The sequence below is a fragment of the Globicephala melas genome, chromosome X (genome assembly GCF_963455315.2).
Source record: "Globicephala melas chromosome X, mGloMel1.2, whole genome shotgun sequence".
Classification (NCBI taxonomy): Eukaryota; Metazoa; Chordata; class Mammalia; order Artiodactyla; family Delphinidae; genus Globicephala; species Globicephala melas.
The window spans coordinates 33,470,879-33,489,954 of NC_083335.1; the positions used below are offsets into that span (position 1 = coordinate 33,470,879).

Sequence of the window (19,076 nt, forward strand, 5' to 3'; positions counted from 1 at the left end):
CAAGAGTATATTATTTAATTTCCACACATTTGTGAAATTTTCAGTTTTCCTCCTGTTATTGGTTTCTAGTTTTATGCCTTAGTGGTTGCAAAAGATACTTGATAGGATTTCAATCTTCTTAAATTTACTAAGGCTTGCTTTGCGGCCCAACATAAGATGTGTCCTGGAGAATGTTCCATGTGTGCTTGAGAAGAATGTGTATTTTGGTGCTGTTGGATAGAACATTTTGTATATGTCTGTTAGGTCCATTTGGTCTATAGTGTTGTTCAGAACCACTCTTTCCTTATTAATTTTCTATTTAGATGATCTATGCAATATTGAAAGTGGGATATTAAAGTCCCCTACTATTATTGTATTGCCATTTCTGAACTGACCCCGTTATCACGATATAGTGACTTTCTTGTATCTTGTGAAAGACTTCAGCTGAAAGTTTATTTTATCTAAGTGTAGCCACTCCTGCTCTGTTTTGGTTACTGTTTGCATGGAATATCTTTTTTCATTCCACATTTTTTACCTTTTAAATCTGAAGTTTTAATATACTTGCTTTCGTGGTATTTTTCCCTCATATTTAAGTTACAAAAAACAGGCACCCATTCAGAGCAAATCACAAAATGGACACTTAATAAATGTTAAAAGAAACCAGATGTTTTCTAAAAGTGGCAGCTTTGCCCATCTAGAAAAGGATTACTCTGCTTTTACCTATAAATGTTGTTAGCTTATAGTTAGAGAAAATCCACCAGATGGCAACCTCATCTGCATATGAGGCATGATGTGCAATTCTCTGCAACCCATTACAGGTCCCTTGAGCCAAATGCTCCCTAATTAATGGCTGATTTCTATTGTGATCCAAGTAAATGGATACTAGGTAGTCACTTGGCAGTGATTGTAGGAAGGTGGGGGATGTGCAAAATTGAGATGTATTTAGTATCAAGTGTGAAACACTTTTATAACATTCTTTTTTAAATTAATATCAAAAACAGAAATAATAGTATCTATTTCCATGTTGCCCTCTACACATATTTCTAATTTGAAGCTAAAGGGAACCATGTTCATTTGTCCAGTGTATAAAGCTGCAGATAATGTTATTTCCCCATGAATCCCACATTTTTCTAGTTGGATTCCTTGTATTTAATGGCAGTCTGGTAGCTAGCTGGTTTATTGCTTAAAATGCAAACTGTCTTCTTTATTTCTAAAGCTGATAGTATGCAGAGAGTACTGCTGGGGATATTTAACGTGTCCCTTATTGTTTTCTGTTTATAAACAACCTGCCCTGAGGTACTAATTAGGTGGAAGATATTGAATATACTTAGCAAATACTGTTGTGTTTTTCCATACAAATAAATCTGTGGTCAAGGTGAAAGTCATTCATAGGTTGGTTACATGAGCTGCAAATTTCTGAAAATATAAGTGATAGTAAAAGTTCAAGAAAAATTTTAAAAAAGGATTTGTTGAAAATTTTATTCCTGAATAGCTAGAGTTCTAATTGCATCTAACATTTCATTAATACATTCATTTCTAAAGTGGCATGTTTCACCTACCTTAAAATGCAGCTGTGTAAGACATCTGTTTGAATTAAATATCTGTAATACCTAACAGATTGCCTTTTCTTAGGACTATAATTGACTTTATTTTGTATCTGTATATTTTTCAAACTTCATATTTGAAAAATATGTTTTTTTCTCAGTCTCCTGGGTATTTTTAGTAACATTATTGAGGCATATTTTACATATCATATAATTCACCCGTTTTGGTGTATAATTCAATGATTTTTAACAAATTTAAGTCTCCTGAGTATTTTAAAAATGGTATAGATATTCCTAGATGCTATTCCACATTATATAACAAATACTCAGCATTTTGGCAGCTCATCAATCTTTGGCTCCTAACACGCCTGCTTTTAGATATTGTTTACATAAGCGAAGGTCAGAAAATCTGACTCTTGTGTGGCTGAAATTTTGTTAGTGTGTGTCTCAATGCCCCATCTTCTAGATTGAGGAGGACACACTAACATTACATTACAGAGTTAGAATTTGGCTTCATGGCCATAAAATATTAACAAACCTAGCCTTCAGTACTACCCAGACCGTTGGAACTAGTGAATACTATAGTATTTTAATTTGACACATGTGCGGTACTGACATTACATTAAAGCATTTTACAACACATGAAAGACTGTTCTTGCTTTTGAAGGATTTACAAAATAATTGGAAAATCTATCTGGGTATAAAGAGCCCTTCGGAAAAATCATTAGACCCCTTTCATATTCTTCTCTCTCTCTTTCTTTCCTAATTTCTCTTTCTCATTCCCCAGACATATGACCTTCTGTTTGCTGCTTCTGCCATCTAGATTTGCTCACGTGGCTCCAAGTTCAAATCATATCAGCAAAGTGTACACCAAAGCTGATGTCCATTTTCTATTAAATATTAGTTCCCTTCTTCATATGTTTGGATCAAAGGCTGTATTGTAAAACAGTAGAAAAATCTCCAGGTCAGTATTACTATTGTATCTTGCACTGATCCTGGTCAGAGACTGACGTCTCCCTCAGTTGGAAGAGTTTCTTTGACCTTGATGAAGAAAATCCTCCTGTATTTGAGTAAATAAATTCTTGAGTTTAGGGGATTTACGCCTATGTGCAGAGCAACTAAAAAGTTGAACAAATTGTCAAAAACAACCATTTCAATACTCTGGAAATTGACCCAAGGCTAGAACAAACCTAGAACTTCTGAACTTTGGGTAAGAACAGAGCAAGTCTATGGTGTACTTGCCTGAGTGTGATGGTTAATTTTCTGTGTCAACTTGATTGAACTGAAGGATGCACAGATAGCTGATAAAACATTTCTGAGTGTATCTGTGAGGGTGTTTCTGGAAGAGATTAGCATTTGAATCAGTAGAATGAGTAAAGAAGATCTCCCCACCAGTACGAGTAGATATCATTCAGTCCACTGAGGGCCAAAAATGCAGAGGAACGGCAAATTTGCTCAGCTTGAGCTGGGACATCCATCTTCTCCTGCCCTCAGATGTTGATGCTCCTGGTTCATGGTCCTTCAAACTCAGACTTGGACTTACAGTATTGGCTCCCGTGGTTCTCAGGCCTTTGAGTTTGGACCGGAACTGCACCATCAGCTTTCCTGGACCTCCAGCTTGCAGACAACAGATTATGGGACTTCTCAACCTCGCTAATCATGTGAGCCAATCTCTCATAATAAGTCTCTATCTATCTATCCATCTATCTATCTATATCCTATTGGTTCCGTTTCTCTGGAGAATCCTGACTAATACACTGGGCTTGCTCCAACTTACCACTTATCACCACCACCACTCCCCACTCCAGCTTTGTTGGCACAGTAGTTCAACCATGGTGAGGCAGGCTGTAAAATAAAAGCTAGCCGCTTTGCTGCTGCCACTGCTGCTGCTGAAAGGAAGTCACTTGATTTAGAGCATTGTCAGATCTCAGTGGCAAGTGGGTAAGAAGGACTGCTAGCCTGAGGTTGCAGGACTGTTTGAGGCAGGCACTGGGCCAGCAGACTACCAGGGGATGTAACAGGGAAATCCAGGAAGGGAGACAGCCATAGTGGACTTGATAGGCAATCCACATATCCTGTGTACATGCTCACACATCCCTGGCCTACACGCCTATGAGAAGCAAAAGAGACCAGGAGAAAATAAAAGCTGGAGCAGACTTGTAAATAGTTTGAAGCTTGAACGTGCTCCTCAGTCCACCCACAGACTCATCAGCAGATAATGGATGTATACTGGCTGGAGGTGTTTGAGCAAAACCTTAACACTGAGCTATGAAGATATAGGAGCAACCCTGAGGAAGCTAGTCTTTAAAAATAAAAGCAAGAGAAAAAAGTCTTAGCAGAGCCGTCAGCAGCCCCACATTATAGTGGAGACAGAGGTCATAAACTTAGTTCAGGCAAGTTAGTAAACAACCAAGAAAATAATGATAGCAACCATCAGGAGGCAAAATCAGAATCGAGAATTGTTAAAACATACAGTTGACCCTTGATCAGCACGGGGGGTTGGGGCGCTGATCCTCCATGCAGTTGAAAATCCGCATATATCCATATTCGCCATTCCTCTGCATCTGCAGTTCCTCCGCATATGCATCCACAGATTCAACCAACCGTGTAGTACTGTGGTATTTACTATTGAAGAAAATCCATGTATAAGGAGACCCATGCAATTCAAACCCATGTTGTTCAAGGGTCAACTGTATTATCTAATATGAGCAGTATTACCAAAAAATTATGATATGCAAATAGATTTTTTAAAAAGTAAGAAGTGGATTCAGCAATTTAAATCATCCCCCCCACCCCCACACACAGAAAGCCCAGGCTCATGTGGCTTTTGTGGCAAATTGGATCAAATATTTAAAGGAAAAAAAATCACACCAATCCTTTACAGACTCTTTCAACAATTGAGGAGGATGGAAGTGCTTCCCAATTCCTTCTGTGAGGCCAGTATTACTCTGATACCAAAGACACATATAAAGACATCAGAAGAAAAGAAAACTACAGACTGATATCCCTCCTGAATACACATGCAAGAAATCTTAAAAAGCATTAGCACACTGAATTCAGCAATATAGAAAAAGGATTATAAAACACAACAAAGTTGGATTTGTTCCAGAAATGCAAATTGGAGAAGTATTAAAAACAATTAGGGACTTCCTTGGCGGTCTAGTGGTTAAGATTTCACCTTCCAATGCAGGGGGTGCAGGTTCGATCCCTGGTCGGGGAGCCATGATCCCACATGCCTCGTGGCCAAAAAACCAAAACATAAAAGAGAAGCAATATTGTAACAAATTCAATAAAGACTTTAAAAATGGTCCACATCAAAAAAATCTTAAAAAAGAAACAGTGAAGCTTTCTGCCCACGGATGCTGCCGAGTAAGCATTGTTGAAGTCTCTCCCCTCTACTGCCGTCATGTCTAAGTCAGAGTCTCCCAAAGAGCCTGAACAGCTGCAGAAGCTCTTCATTGAAGGTTTGAACTTTGAAACGACCGATGACAGTCTGAGGAGCCATTGTGAGCAATGGGGAGCGCACACAGACTGTGTGGTAATGAGGGATCCAAACACCAGGCACTCCAGAGGCTTCGGGGTTGTCACATATGCCACTGTGGAGGAGGTGGAGGCAGCCATGAAAGCAAGGCCACACAAGGTAGATGGAAGAGTTGGGGAACCAAAGAGGGCCGTCTCAAGAGAAGATTCTCAAAGACCGGGTGCCCACTTAACTGTGAAAAAGATTTTTGTTGGTGGCATTAAAGAAGACACTGAAGAACATCATCTAAGAGATTATTTTGAACAGTATGGGAAAATCGAAGTGATTGAAATCATGACTGACCAAGGCAGTGGCAAAAAGAGAGGCTTTGCTTTTGTAACCTTTGATGACCATGACTCTGTAGACAAGATTGTCATTCAGAAATACCACACTGTGAATGGCCACAACTGTGAAGTAAGGAAAGCCCTATCTAAGCAAGAGATGGCTGTTGCTTCATCCAGCCAAAGAGATCACAGTCGTTCTGGAAACTTTGGTGGTGGTCGCAGACGTGGTTTTGGTGGGAGTGACAGCTTTGGTCATGGAGGAAACTTCAGTGGTCGAGGTGGCTTTGGTGGCGGCCACGGTGGTGGTGGATATGGTGGCAGGATGGCTATAATGGATTTGGTAATGATGGAAGCAGTTTTGGAGGTGGTGGAAGCTACAGTGACTTTGGCAATTACAACAATCAATCTTCAAACTTTGGACCCACAAAAGGAGGAAACTTTGGAGGCACAAGTTCTGGCCCCTGTGGTGGTGGAAGCCAATACTTTGCCAAACCATGAAACCAAGTTGGCTCTGGAGGTTCCAGTGGCAGCAGTAGCTGTGGCAGTGGCAGAAGGTTTTAATTACTGCCAGGAAACAAAGCTTAGCAGGAGAGGAGAACCAGAGAAGTGACAGGGAAGCTAGGTTATAACAGATTTGTGAATTCAGCCAAGCACAGTGGTGGCAGGGCCTAGCTGCTACAAATAAGACATTTTAGACAATACTCAGGTGTATGGGCAAAAGGAACTCGAGGACTGTATTTGTTGGGTTTTTTTGTTGTTGTTGTTTTATATTTGTATAACTTTTTAAAAAACATCTTTATTAGAGTATAATTGCTTTACAATGGTGTGTCAGTTTCTGCTTTATAACAAAGTGAATCAGTTATACATATGTCCCCATATCTCTTCCCTCCTGCGTCTCCCTCCTTCCCACCCTCCCTATCCCACCCCTCTAGGTGGTCACAAAGCACTGAGCTGATCTCCCTGTGCTATGCGGCTGCTTCCCACTAGCTATCTATTTTACGTTTGGTAGTGTATATATTCGAGGACTGTATTTGTGACTAATTGTATAACAGGTTATTTTAGTTTCTGTTCTATGGAAGGTGTAAAGCATTCCAACAAAGGGTTTTAATGTAGATTTTCTTTTTTTGCACCCATGCTGTTGATTTCTAAATATAATAGTCTGATCATGACACTGAATAAGTGTGTCTTTAAAAAAAAAGCCCACAAAACAATTAAAAATATCATATTAATAGAATAAAGGACAAAATACACATAATCATCTCAAAAGATACAGGAAAAGCATTTGATAAAATTCAACACCCTGTCATGATAAAAGCACTCAACAAACTAGGATTAGAAGGAAACTTTCCTAACCTGATAAAGAACATCTATGAAAAACCTTTAACTAATATATGTAATCATGACAGACTGAATACTTTTCCTCTAAGATCAGAAACAAGACCAGAGTGTCCACTGTCATTACTTCTATTCATCATTGTACTGCATTGTACTGGAGATTCTAACCAGTGCAAAAAAACAAAATTATTTTAAAGCCATTCAGATTAGAAAGGGAGTAGTAAAAACTGTCTTAATTTGCAGACAACATGATTTATATTTAGAAAATCCTAAGGAATACACACAAACACACACTACTAAAATTAATAAATGAATTTAGCAAGGTCACAAGACACAAGATCCATATACCAAAATTATTTGTATTTCTGTACATTAGCAATGAACAATCCAAAAATGCAATTAAGAAAACGATCAGGAAAACATTCCTAACAACATCAAAAAGAATAAAATACTTAAGAAATTTAGCAAAAGAAGTACAAAATTTGTATACTGAAAACCACAAAACGTTGCTAAGATAAATTTTAAAAGATCTAAATAAATGGGAGAGACATTCCATGTTAATGGATTGGAATTTTCAGTATTGTTAAGATTGCAAGGTTCCCTAAATTGACAAGGTAAGCTAAAATTCAAATGGAAATACAAAGGTCCTCAAATAGCCAAAATAAATTTGAAAAATGATAACAAAGTTGGAGGATTTACACTACCCTATTTTAAAACTTTCAGAAGTTAATAATGGAGACAGTGTGGTATTGGCATAAGGATGGGCATGTAGATCAATGGAACAGAATTGGGAGTCCAGAAGTAAACCCATACATTTATGATCAAATGATTTTTCACCAAGGCTCCAAGACAATTCAATGGGAAGAGGATAGCCCTTGCAACAAGTGGTTCTGTGTCAATTGAATATCCATAAAATGCCAAAAATTTAATTTAGACCCTTACTTTACACTATAAACAAAAATAATTCTAAATAGATCATAGACTTAAATGTAAAAACTAAATCTATAAAAATTCTAGAAGAAAATATAGGAGAAAATATTTGTAACCTTTGGTTAAACAAAGCTTAGATATGATACCAAAAGCACTAGCAACAATGACAAAAAAAGTAAATAAAAGACTTCATCAAAATTAAAAACCTTTGTGTTTCAAAGGATACCATCAAGAAAGTGAAGACAACTCATGGAATGGGAGAAAATATTTGCAAATCATTTAACTATTAAGGGACTTAATCTAGAATTTTTAAAGTGCTCTTACAACTCGATAATAAAACTACATATTAAAAAAAGGAGAAAAGATCTGAATAGTCATTTCTCCAAAGAAGCCAGACATATGGCTAATAAGCACATGAAAAATTGTTCAACATAATTAACCATCATGGAGATGCGAATTAAAACCATAGTGAGATACCAATTCATACCCAGTAGAATGGCTCTATCCAAAAAGACAAACAGTAAAAATGTTGGTGAGGATACAGAAAAACAAGAATCTTCATACATTGCTTGTGGGAAGGGAAAATGATATGGTCTTTTTGGAAAATAATTTGGCAGTTTCATGAAAAGTTGAACATAAACTTACCAGGCAACCCAAACCCAAGAGAAATTAAAATATACGTCACACAAAGACTCGTATGCAAATATTCATAGCAGCATTATTCAAAATAGCCCCAAACTGGAAGCAATTCAAATGTGCATTGTTGGTGAATGGGTAAACAGTATGTGGTATATCCATACAATGGAATACTATTCAGCTATAAAAAGAGTAAGGACTTCCCTGGTGGCACAGTGGTTAAGAATCCGCCTGCCAGTGCAGGGGTCACGGGTTCGAGCCCTGATCCAGGAAGATCCCACATGCCACAGCGCAACTAAGCCCATGTGCCACAACTACTGAGCCTGTGCTCTAGAGCCCACGAGCCACAACTACTGAAGCCTGTGCGCCTAGAGCCCATGCTCCGCTACAAGAGAAGACACCTCAGTGAGAAGTCTGCAACTGCAACGAAGAGTAGCCCCCGCTCGCCACAACTAGAGAAAGCCCGTGCACAGCAACGAAGACGCAGCCAAAAATAAATAAATAAATAAATAATTTAATTATTTTAAAAAAGAGTGAGATAATGATGCATGCTACAACATGAATGAACCTCAAAAACGTGCTAAGTGAAAGAATCCAGACACAAAAGGCCCCATATTGCATAATTCCATTTATATAAATTGTCCAGAAAAGGCCAGAGTCAGAAAGTAGATAAGTGGTTGCCTGGGCTTGGTGGGGAGTGGGAATTGACCGCAGAAAGGCCTGAGAGCATTTTTAAGTGTGATGGAAATATTTTTAAAAACTAGCTTTAGTGGTAGTTGCACAATTCTATGAATGAACTGGAAATCTTTGAGTCAGTACATAAATGATCACTCAATAAAGCTTTAAAAAATAATACCCACCGTATTCCAAGGAAATAACTGTAATAAGCTTCCCTCATCAGTTCACTCATGCCTGTGTATTTAACTTTTGTTCCATTTGTGTCTATTGCATCTTAGATGAGCAGTCTGCCTTCATGAACTGTATCTATTTCTGGACTACAAAGAGTCCTGGAAACTCTGACCCACTCCACTCATTCAGTCTAAAACCTATCGAAGCAATGTCAGCTCAGAATCCTAGAAGCAGGAGTCTCTTCTTAAAGTAGCAATAGTTCAGAGTACCTGATCTAGTCCTATCCACAAGCCCCTGCAACAGTCCTCTTTTGTTGTCGACACAAATTCCAGCCAGTACCTTATGGCAGAGACTTCAGGCATGCATCAGGAAGGAGAAATCTGTTTGATAGTGATACCTAGAGGTATCATTCACCAATAATATTAGAATGGAGGAAAGTAAAATTCTCTATTGGCACACACTACACAACTATTTCATAAGAGTTTGATCAGTGTTCTGAGTGTAAGCACATACTTAACAGCAAAGACATTGACAAGTCTCCAGTGCCTTACAAAAACTATACAATTTCTGAAATACTTTCATGGGTACCTGAAAAACAATACTTGGTTATCAATTTAATCAAAATGATGATAAAATGTTTTAAAATAACCATAGAGGAAAGCGATATGGTTATAAGGAAACTTAGTTCTTCCTTATAGAAGAATCTTTGTTCTTTGTTCTTTGTACCTTGGATGCACTTTTTTAAAAAAATCAAAGATATGATAAAGGCAATAAAATGTAGATAAAATTATTCTTATGATATTTGAAATCTCTGCTATCAGGCATATTACACAGAAGGTAAATATAACCTCTTATTACCCCTTGGTATTAGCTTGAAGACCAATTTATCATCTTAAATTTTTTTAAATTTATAATAATTATAGATTCATAGGAAGTTGCAAAGAAATATACAGGGAAGCTCTGTGTACTCTTTTCCCAGCTTTTATCAGTGGTAACAACTTACACAACTATAGTATAATTTCAAAACCAAAAAATTGATATTGTTACAATTCATAGAGCCTATTCAGATTTCAACAGTTATATATGTACTCAGTTGTGTGTGTGTACCTCTATGCAATTTTCTCATGTGTAGCCTTGTGTAACCACCACCACAATCAAAATACTCAACTGTAACATCAGCATAAGACTCTTTCATGTTACTTATTTATGTCACACCAATCTCCTCCCCTTCTATTCCTAATTCCTGGTGACCATGAATCTCTTCTCTATCTCTATAATTATGTTATTTCATGAATATTACATAAATAGAATCATGCAATATGTGAGTTTTTAAGATTGGCTTTTTTAAAGTCTTTTTTTTATGAGTCTTCTTGAAGATCATTTTATTTTATTGTATTTTATTTATTTTTCTTTGGCTACACCATATGGCTTGTGGAATCTCAGTTCCCCGACCAGGGATTGAACCCAGGCCCTGGCAGTGAAAGCTTGGAATCCTAACCACTAGGCGACCAGGGAAGTCCCCAAGATTGGCTTTTTTCACTCAGGATAATGCCCTTGAGATACCTCCAAGTTGTTACATTGTATCAGTAACTCATTCCTTTTTTTTTTTTTTTTACTGCTGAGTAGTATTCCATGGTATGGATATACCACAATTTATTTAGCCATTCATCCATTGAAAGGCATTTGGGTAGTTTCCAGGTTTTGACTATTACAAATAAAACTGCTATGAGCATTCATGTACAAGTACCTGCAGGAAAATAAATCTTCATGTCTCTGCGTTAAATGCCAAGAGTACGATTGATGGATCATTAGTGAAGTCCATTTTTAGACTTGAAAGAAACTGCCAAACTATTTTCCATAGTGTGTGTACCATTTTACATTCCTACCAGCAATGTATGAGTGATCTAGTTTCTCTACATCCTCACCAGCATTTGGTGTTATTACTATGTTTTATTTTAGTCATTCTGATAGGTGTGTAGTAATATCTCATTGTACTTTTGATTCACATTTCTTTAATGGTTAATGATGTTGAACATCTTTTCATGTTTATTTACCATCTGTATATCCTCTTGGGTGAAATATCTGTGCATGTCATTTTCTAATTGGATTGTTTATTATTGTAATGCTGAGTTTTGAGAGTTCTTTATATGCTTTAAATGCAAGGTCATTTGCATATACATATTGGATATGTAATTGCAAATATTTTCTCTCAGACAGGAATTTTTTTTTTACATCTTTATTAGAGTATAATTGCTTTACAATGGTGTGTTAGTTTCTGCTTTATAACAAAGTGAATCAGTTATACATATACATATGTTCCCATATCTCTTCCCTCTTGCATCTCCCTCCCTCCCACCCTCCCTATCCCACCCCTCTAGGTGGTCACAAAGCACCGAGCTGATCTCCCTGTGCTATGCGGCTTCTTCCCACTAGCTATCTACCTTACGTTTGGTAGTGTATAAACGTCCATGCCTCTCTCTCGCTTTGTCACAGCTTTCCCTTCTCCCTCCCCATATCCTCAAGTCCATTCTCTAGTAGGTCTGTGTCTTTATTCCTGTCTTACACCTAGGTTCTTCATGACATTTTTTTTCTTAAATTCCATATATATGTGTTAGCATACGGTATTTGTCTCTCTCTTTCTGACTTACTTCACTCTGTATGACAGACTCTAGGTCCATCCACCTCACTACAAATAACTCAATTTCGTTTCTTTTTATGGCTGAGTCATATTCCATTGTATATATGTGCCACATCTTCTTTAACCATTCATCCAATGATGGACACTTAGGTTGTTTCCATCTCTGGGCTATTGTAAATAGAGCTGCAATGAACATTTTGGTACATGACTCTTTTTGAATTATGGTTTTCTCAGGGTATATGCCCAGTAGTGGGATTGTTGGGTCATATGGTAGTTCTATTTGTAGTTTTTTAAGGAACCTCCATACTGTTCTCCATAGTGGCTGTACCAATTCACATTCCCACCAGCAGTGCAAGAGGGTTCCCTTTTCTCCACACCCTCTCCAGCATTTATTGTTTCAGGGTTTTTTGATGTTGGTCATTCTGACTGGTGTGAGATGATATCTTATTGTAGTTTTGATTTGCATTTCTCTAATGATTAATGATGTTGAGCATTCTTTCATGTGTTTGTTGACAGTCTGTATATCTTCTTTGGAGAAATGTCTATTTAGGTCTTCTGCCCATTTTTGGATTGGGTTGTTTGTTTTTTTGTTATTGAGCTGCTTATAAATTTTGGAGATGAATCCTTTGTCAGTTGCTTCATTTGCAAATATTTTCTCCCATTCTGAGGGTTGTCTTTTGGTCTTGTTTATGGTTTCCTTTGCTTCGAAGTTTCATTAGGTCCCATTAGTTTATTTTTGTTTTTATTTCCATTTCTCTAGGAGGTGGGTCAAAAAGGATCTTGCTGTGATTTATGTCATAGAGTGTCCTGCCTATGTATTCCTCTAAGAATTTGATAGTTTCTGGCCTTACATTTAGGTCTTTAATCCACTTTGAGCTTATTTTTGTGTATGGTGTTAGGGAGTGATCTAATCTCATACCTTTACATGTACCTGTCCAGTTTTCCCAGCACCAATTATTGAAGAGGCTGTCCTTTCTCCACTGTACATTCCTGCCTCCTTTATCAAAGATAAGGTGACCATATGTGCGTGGGTTTCTCTCTGGGCTTTCGATCCTGTTCCATTGATCTATCTTTCTGTTTTTGTGCCAGTACCATACTGTCTTGATTAAGGTAGTTTTGTAGAATAGTCTGAAGTCAGGGAGCCTGGAGTAGTTTCATGGCCACGAAGAAGACAGAAAGACCACTCACAACTGCATAAACAAAATTATCACAAGCTTTCTTATCTCCTATTTGTTCTTCTAAAAACTCATCTGTCTTCTCTAAAGAAACCTATTTGTTCTTCCCCTGGAAGCCCTTTACCCCCTTCCTTTCCTCTACTAAGTTAAATATATAAGCCCCAGATTCTAACTACCCCTTTGAGTATATCACTAAGCACTCCCTCGTATATGCATATTGCACATGTAAATAAACTCTGCTTTCTTTTCCTCTTGCTAATCTATCTTTTGTCAGTTTAATTCACATGTCCTCAGATACTGAGCCCAAGAGGGTAGAGGAATGTTTTTCCTTTCCTACACCTTCAAATTGCAACATGGTGTTACTTATTATTGTATGAACCTGCCCTCCTCTTAAAATTCTAAGAAACATTTTTGAGTAAATATGTTTTTTTTAATATGTGTTTTATAAATATGTGTTTCTCTTACTAAAAAAGAAATTAAAATTAAACGAGTTTGAACTTTTTTATTTATCCTCTCTCATGCCTGTAGTTATATCTATATGTAAACCTATCTACAAATTTTCTTAGGCAATTAAATTTGCAATTGCTTCTCAGATCTGTGGTGCTCTAGGAAACGAGTCTATCTTAGCTGCACTTTTAGGCTAAATTCTCTAAAAGCAGTAATATCTAAACATCACTTGAGGAATTTGCATAAAGTGCAAATTCCTGTGTCTTACCTCCCATCTCCATATTTTCTTATTCACTAAGCAGGAGTCCAAGGGTTTGTAATAAGTACCCCAGGTATGAAATTTAAGCATGCTACACTTTAGAAGAGCTGCCCTAAAACCAAAAATAACTAGACCAAATCTATCTAGATGAGACATTCAGAAAATAAAGTCATCTTTTTGTAAAATCTCACTTGATGCCCTTTTGAAATACTGGAGAAATTTGCAATATGGTTGTTATCTTGGGAATAAATTTTTTCTAAAATCAACACTTGCTATATTAACGTTAACATCATTTTGAAATACTAAAATGGCTATGGCTAGTCCTCGTTTGGAATACATACCTATTTAATCCTATATTCAAGACGTAGAAGCATCTTGCTTACAGACCTGCTGAAGTGGGAAACCAAATTCATCACTTTATGTCAGGGTGCCACATAAAATGTAGACTTTTTGTAACGCCAAGGAAAGGAAATGTACATTTTTTGTAACGTGAAAGTTGGTGTACATTTTACTAAACTTGTTCTTTCTGATGATAATGCCCCTTCCATCTTCTCTGCTTGGTAATTCTTTGATCCTCTTCAAAAGTCACCTCCTGTGACTCTCTTCTTCTACTTTCATTATCCCTTTCTTTGTTTCATCATAATCACTTCTTTCTTTGCACTTGTCCATAGCACGTTGTATTTGTCTGCATTATGTATTTTTTATTGTAATTAATTTGTTATATATCTGTCTTCCTTGCTAGACTGTAAACTTCTCCAGGGCAGAAATCATGGTATAATGATTTTTGTGACCTCAGTCACTAACTTATTACTCCATTCAGGAGATATGGCCATGATTTAATATCTGTATACATAAGCATTTCTATCTATAGGATACCAAACCATCTTTGTGAATATAATCCAGGACTTTATCAGGCACCTTCCCTTAACAATGATAAAGGTGTATGCATCGTAATAATTTCTGTTGGTGACTGGATAAGTGACTATTTTCAAAGAACTGCTAGACTTCTTTGAAAATTGATAAAATCTAAGAGATAATTATGTTCCAGTTTTCAGATTGTAAGGTACTAATGAAGAAAGAAAACAAAACAAAAAACCCCATATAACAACTACCTAGGATAAAGGGATGATTGGGTGAATTTTTTGTTTTCTTAGTCCCAATAAGATGGTGTTCAACAATATGGCGTTTCTGTCAGCTTAAATTTTCTCGAGGCTGCTTTGTCTGATTCTGCTGGGTAATGTTAATGTTCATAAATTAGGCAATACTAGTGTTTCTAGGGAACACAGTTACCTTATATTACCCCAGTCAATTTTGGACAAATAATCCAATATTAAATTTTATTCGTGAGTGCATGTTCTACACATTTCAAGCTAAGTAGCATCATAACAAATACTATGTAAAACGTTATGATTGTGACTAGTATATGTCAGCGTGTGTGAGTCTGTATTCCTCAGATGCCACTCCAATTTACTGCTACATTGTGCTATGGAAGAGGTCAGCCAGGAAATGGGCCAAGGCTTTTAAAAACTCCAGTGTTCAGCCAATTCTATTAGTTCCAAGTGCTTTGCTTCCTTCCTCTGTGAGGATACATCAGCTTAGCATAATAGGTCCAATTTTCAAAAAGCTGCATTTGATTTATTTCTTTTGGAAATTCAGCTTTCAGTCTGAAAAAAAAAAATAACGTGCTTGTATTTAAATAGCCAGATTCCCCACACCCAAACTGGTAGGTGGAATTATGGAATCAGAAAAGACTTCTCTTAGAGACTGATTACGGAAGCACATTTTAAATAATGAACTGTGAAGGAGAATTAACATTTTCTTGCCGTTATCCTGATGTTAGGAAGTAAGAGTACAGAATCTTAGTTAGGGGACCAAATACTTTGATTTCTTGAAAGCCTGCCTTAGATGACTGCTTTAATGCAGTCATTACTTCACAAACATGACTTCACTTCAAGCCTACATGATTCAAAGATTTTAAAAAGGAGTAGGCAGTTTTTAAATGTATCAAGCAAGGAAGTAGCAAAGTACTTGTCACTAAACAGATAATCAACATTGCAAAAATTGGCTGATGACATGCACAGAAATCCTATGCTATGGCCAAATAATATCATTGCCCAAACTGAGTCTACTAGCATTTAAAAAAATTCTTTGGAATTTAAAACATAGATAGTGTTAAAGGATACTTCTTCAAAGGTAAAATCATGACTGTCATTTACATATAAAATGAACATATGTCAAAGATTTTATTTAACTCTAACTAATGAAAGAGCCAGAAAGATGTTATTGGTTCAAGACAAATTCAAAGAACAGAAATAGCTTATGAAATGAATTTACAAATAGATTCAAAACTGGCATTTTCCACAAGGAGAGGGAAATCAGTTCTTTCTCCTCTGCATATGGAAAAATCGTTTGCAGTGTTTTCAGTTATCTAAAACTTTGAATTATACGATAATTCGAAGACAGTGTAAAGTGGAGATAACCTTGATGGGTAAATTCAACAGGACACCCACTAATATGTTTTTGTCCATTTTGATCTTTCATAATTTTTCCTGACAACAGAATCTATATACACAAGAAATGGTTAATTTCATTAAGTTGATATAAGATTTCCTGTCTTCAAACATAGTCTTTTATTTTATTTTTTTAAATTTATTTTATTGAAATATAGTTGATTTACAATGTTGTGTTAATTTCTGCTATGCAGCAAAGTGATTCACTTATACACACACACACACACATACACACACACACACACACACATATATATATATTCTTTTTCATATTCCTTTCCATTATGGTTTATTACAGGATATTGAATATAGTTCCATGTGCTATATAGTAGAAACATAGTCTTATACATAGCTATTGTAGTTCATAGTCACAGTGTTAATTTTCTGTGTGTGGTTAATTTACAGTACATGTTCCAGTTCTTCCTGTGAGTGAATTGATAACTAGGAGTGCTTCTTATAATCCTTTAAAGAAAAACCCTTTTGTGGTGAGTGGAATTCTAATATGGCCCCCAAGATTCTCACCCTTATATAGGGTATATACATACCCTATATAATTACCTCCCCTTGATTGTGGACAGTCTCTGTGAATAAGATAGCAAAGGGATTTTGCAGATGTTGCTTTTGAGTTAATCAGAATGGAAGTTATGCTGGGTAGGCCTGACCTAATCAGGTTAGCCCCTAAAAGAAATAAGAAGCACTAGGAGACATGCTCCTGTTGGCCTTGAAGACAGCTACCATGAGCTCAACAGTTGCAAGGAAATGAAGTCTTCTACCACCACATGATCTTGGAAGAGAGTTTAGAGCCTCAGATAAGATCTTAGCCTTGGCCAACACCTTGAGTTCAGTCTAGTGAGATGATGATGAGAGAAACCACCTAATCCAAGTCCAGCCTCCTGACTGATGGAAATAAATGGGTGTTTTCTTAAAGCTGCTAAGTTTGTGGAATTTTGTACCCAGTAATAGAAAACTAATACACTTCCCCTCTCCTCTAAGGAGAATTGCCTCCTCTGTGGATAAATAAATGGATACAGATAAATAGATAAACAAGAAAGCAAACAAATTAGAAAAAAAACCCCACAGGAATAATGTGAAAACTTGCATATGACAGCTACATGTTTTGAATAACAGCTCAAACTCCTCTGATCAAATAAAGATAATAAGAATCTCTGGAAAAAATATGTATATTATTCTTTTTATTTCTTTATGATAATAAAAGGAATACATGTTCATTTTAGAAAATTTGGAAACCACAGAAAGCCACACCATTAACATTTTGGAGGATTTCATATCATATTTGTTTCTATATGTTTTTCATATACCATGATCATCCATGCCCACCGCTGATCCCTGGTTCCTAGAATAGTGCCTGGTACAGAGTGGACTGTAAGATAATATTTACTAAGTATAAGAAAGTTAGGATGAACAGATAAATAAGTTGTTTTTTGTTATTATTTAAGGATATTTTATAGTCTTAGTTCTTATGACTCTCTCTACATCAAATATGGTTAATATAATTCCTAAAGAGTACATTATGTGCAGTAGAATGCCTAAGAGCAGTTTACATAAGCCTGTGGCTTTGGCTTTCTGCTCATTGCTATTTCTTTCCTTTCTCTTTCTGATGAACAGAATTTTATCTGTTATATTAAAAAAAAAGCTTTATTGAGATATACTCCATATATCATACAATTCTCCAATGTAAATTCGCAATTCAGTGGCTTTTGTTATATCCACAAAGTTGCACAGCCATCACTATAATTTCTGCTATATTTTTAATCAAAAATATAGATTTTATTCACCATTGTTAATGTGATGAGGCTCCTAGTATACTTGTGAACCCACTATCTTTACTGGAAACTGCTGATTTCTTTTCACTGAAAAATTTAGCTCTTTTTATACCATTGGTATATCTAATATAAGTTGAAAGTGTTTTCCTTAAAATGTATACAGTCCTTATAGAATATTATTAGGCAATAAAAAATAATGTAGTACTGATACATGTTACAACATGGATGAATCTTGAAAACAGCATGCTAAATGAAAGAAGCCAGCCACAAAAAGCCGTGTATATAATTCCACTTATTCATTTATGTGAAATGTCCAGATAGGCAAATCCATAGAAATAGAAAGTAGATTAGTGGTTGCCAGGAACTGGGGAGAGGTAAATGCGGAGTGACTGCTAACGGGTACAGGGTTTCTTCTGGGAGTGATGAAAATGTTCTAAAATTAGATTATGGTGATGATTGTACAGCTCTCTGAATAAATTAAAGAACACTGAATTGTATAATTTAAATGGGTGAATTTTATGCTATATAAATAAATTATATATGTGTGTATATATATATATAATATCTCAATACAGCTGTTAAAAATTTATAGAGGTGGGCAGGAATTTCATTCTATCCGATTAAACACAGTGAAAACTAGTGATCCTAAAGGACAAATTTTAGAAAAGTTATAGCTATATTTAAACCTTAACCAAATTTTTTCAAAGAGGTTTTTGTTTGTTTCTCATATTTGTTTATTTAAATTTTTTAATATGAAAAAAAGTGTGATTACTGGTTAGTCGCATCAAACATTTAAGGAAGAAATAATATGAATTCTACAAAAAATCTTCCAAAAAATGGAGGAGAGGGACTTCTTCCCAATTCATTCTATGAGGCCAGCATTACTCTGATACCAAAACCAGACAAAGACATTACAAAAAAAGGAAACTACTGACCAATATCCCTCACGAACCTGGAGGCAAAAATTTTATACAAAACTTCAGCAAATTGAATCCAGCAATATATAAAAAGGGTAATACATCACAACAATGTTGGGCTTATCTCAGGAATACAGAGTTGATTTAACATTCAAAAGGAAGCAATGTAAGGCATCATACTAACAATTTAACACACACTCAAACATATTATGATTTCAATAGATTCAGAAAAGTCATTTGGCACAATTCAAGATACATTCCCTATTAAA

The 19,076-nt window shown here is 36.1% G+C and overlaps 1 pseudogene; it reads left to right on the forward strand.

Annotated features, from left to right (window-relative positions):
* The first annotated feature begins 4,929 nt into the window (after positions 1-4,929).
* Positions 4,930-5,888, forward strand: LOC115841619 (heterogeneous nuclear ribonucleoprotein A1-like; annotated as a pseudogene).
* The last annotated feature ends 13,188 nt before the right edge of the window (positions 5,889-19,076 follow it).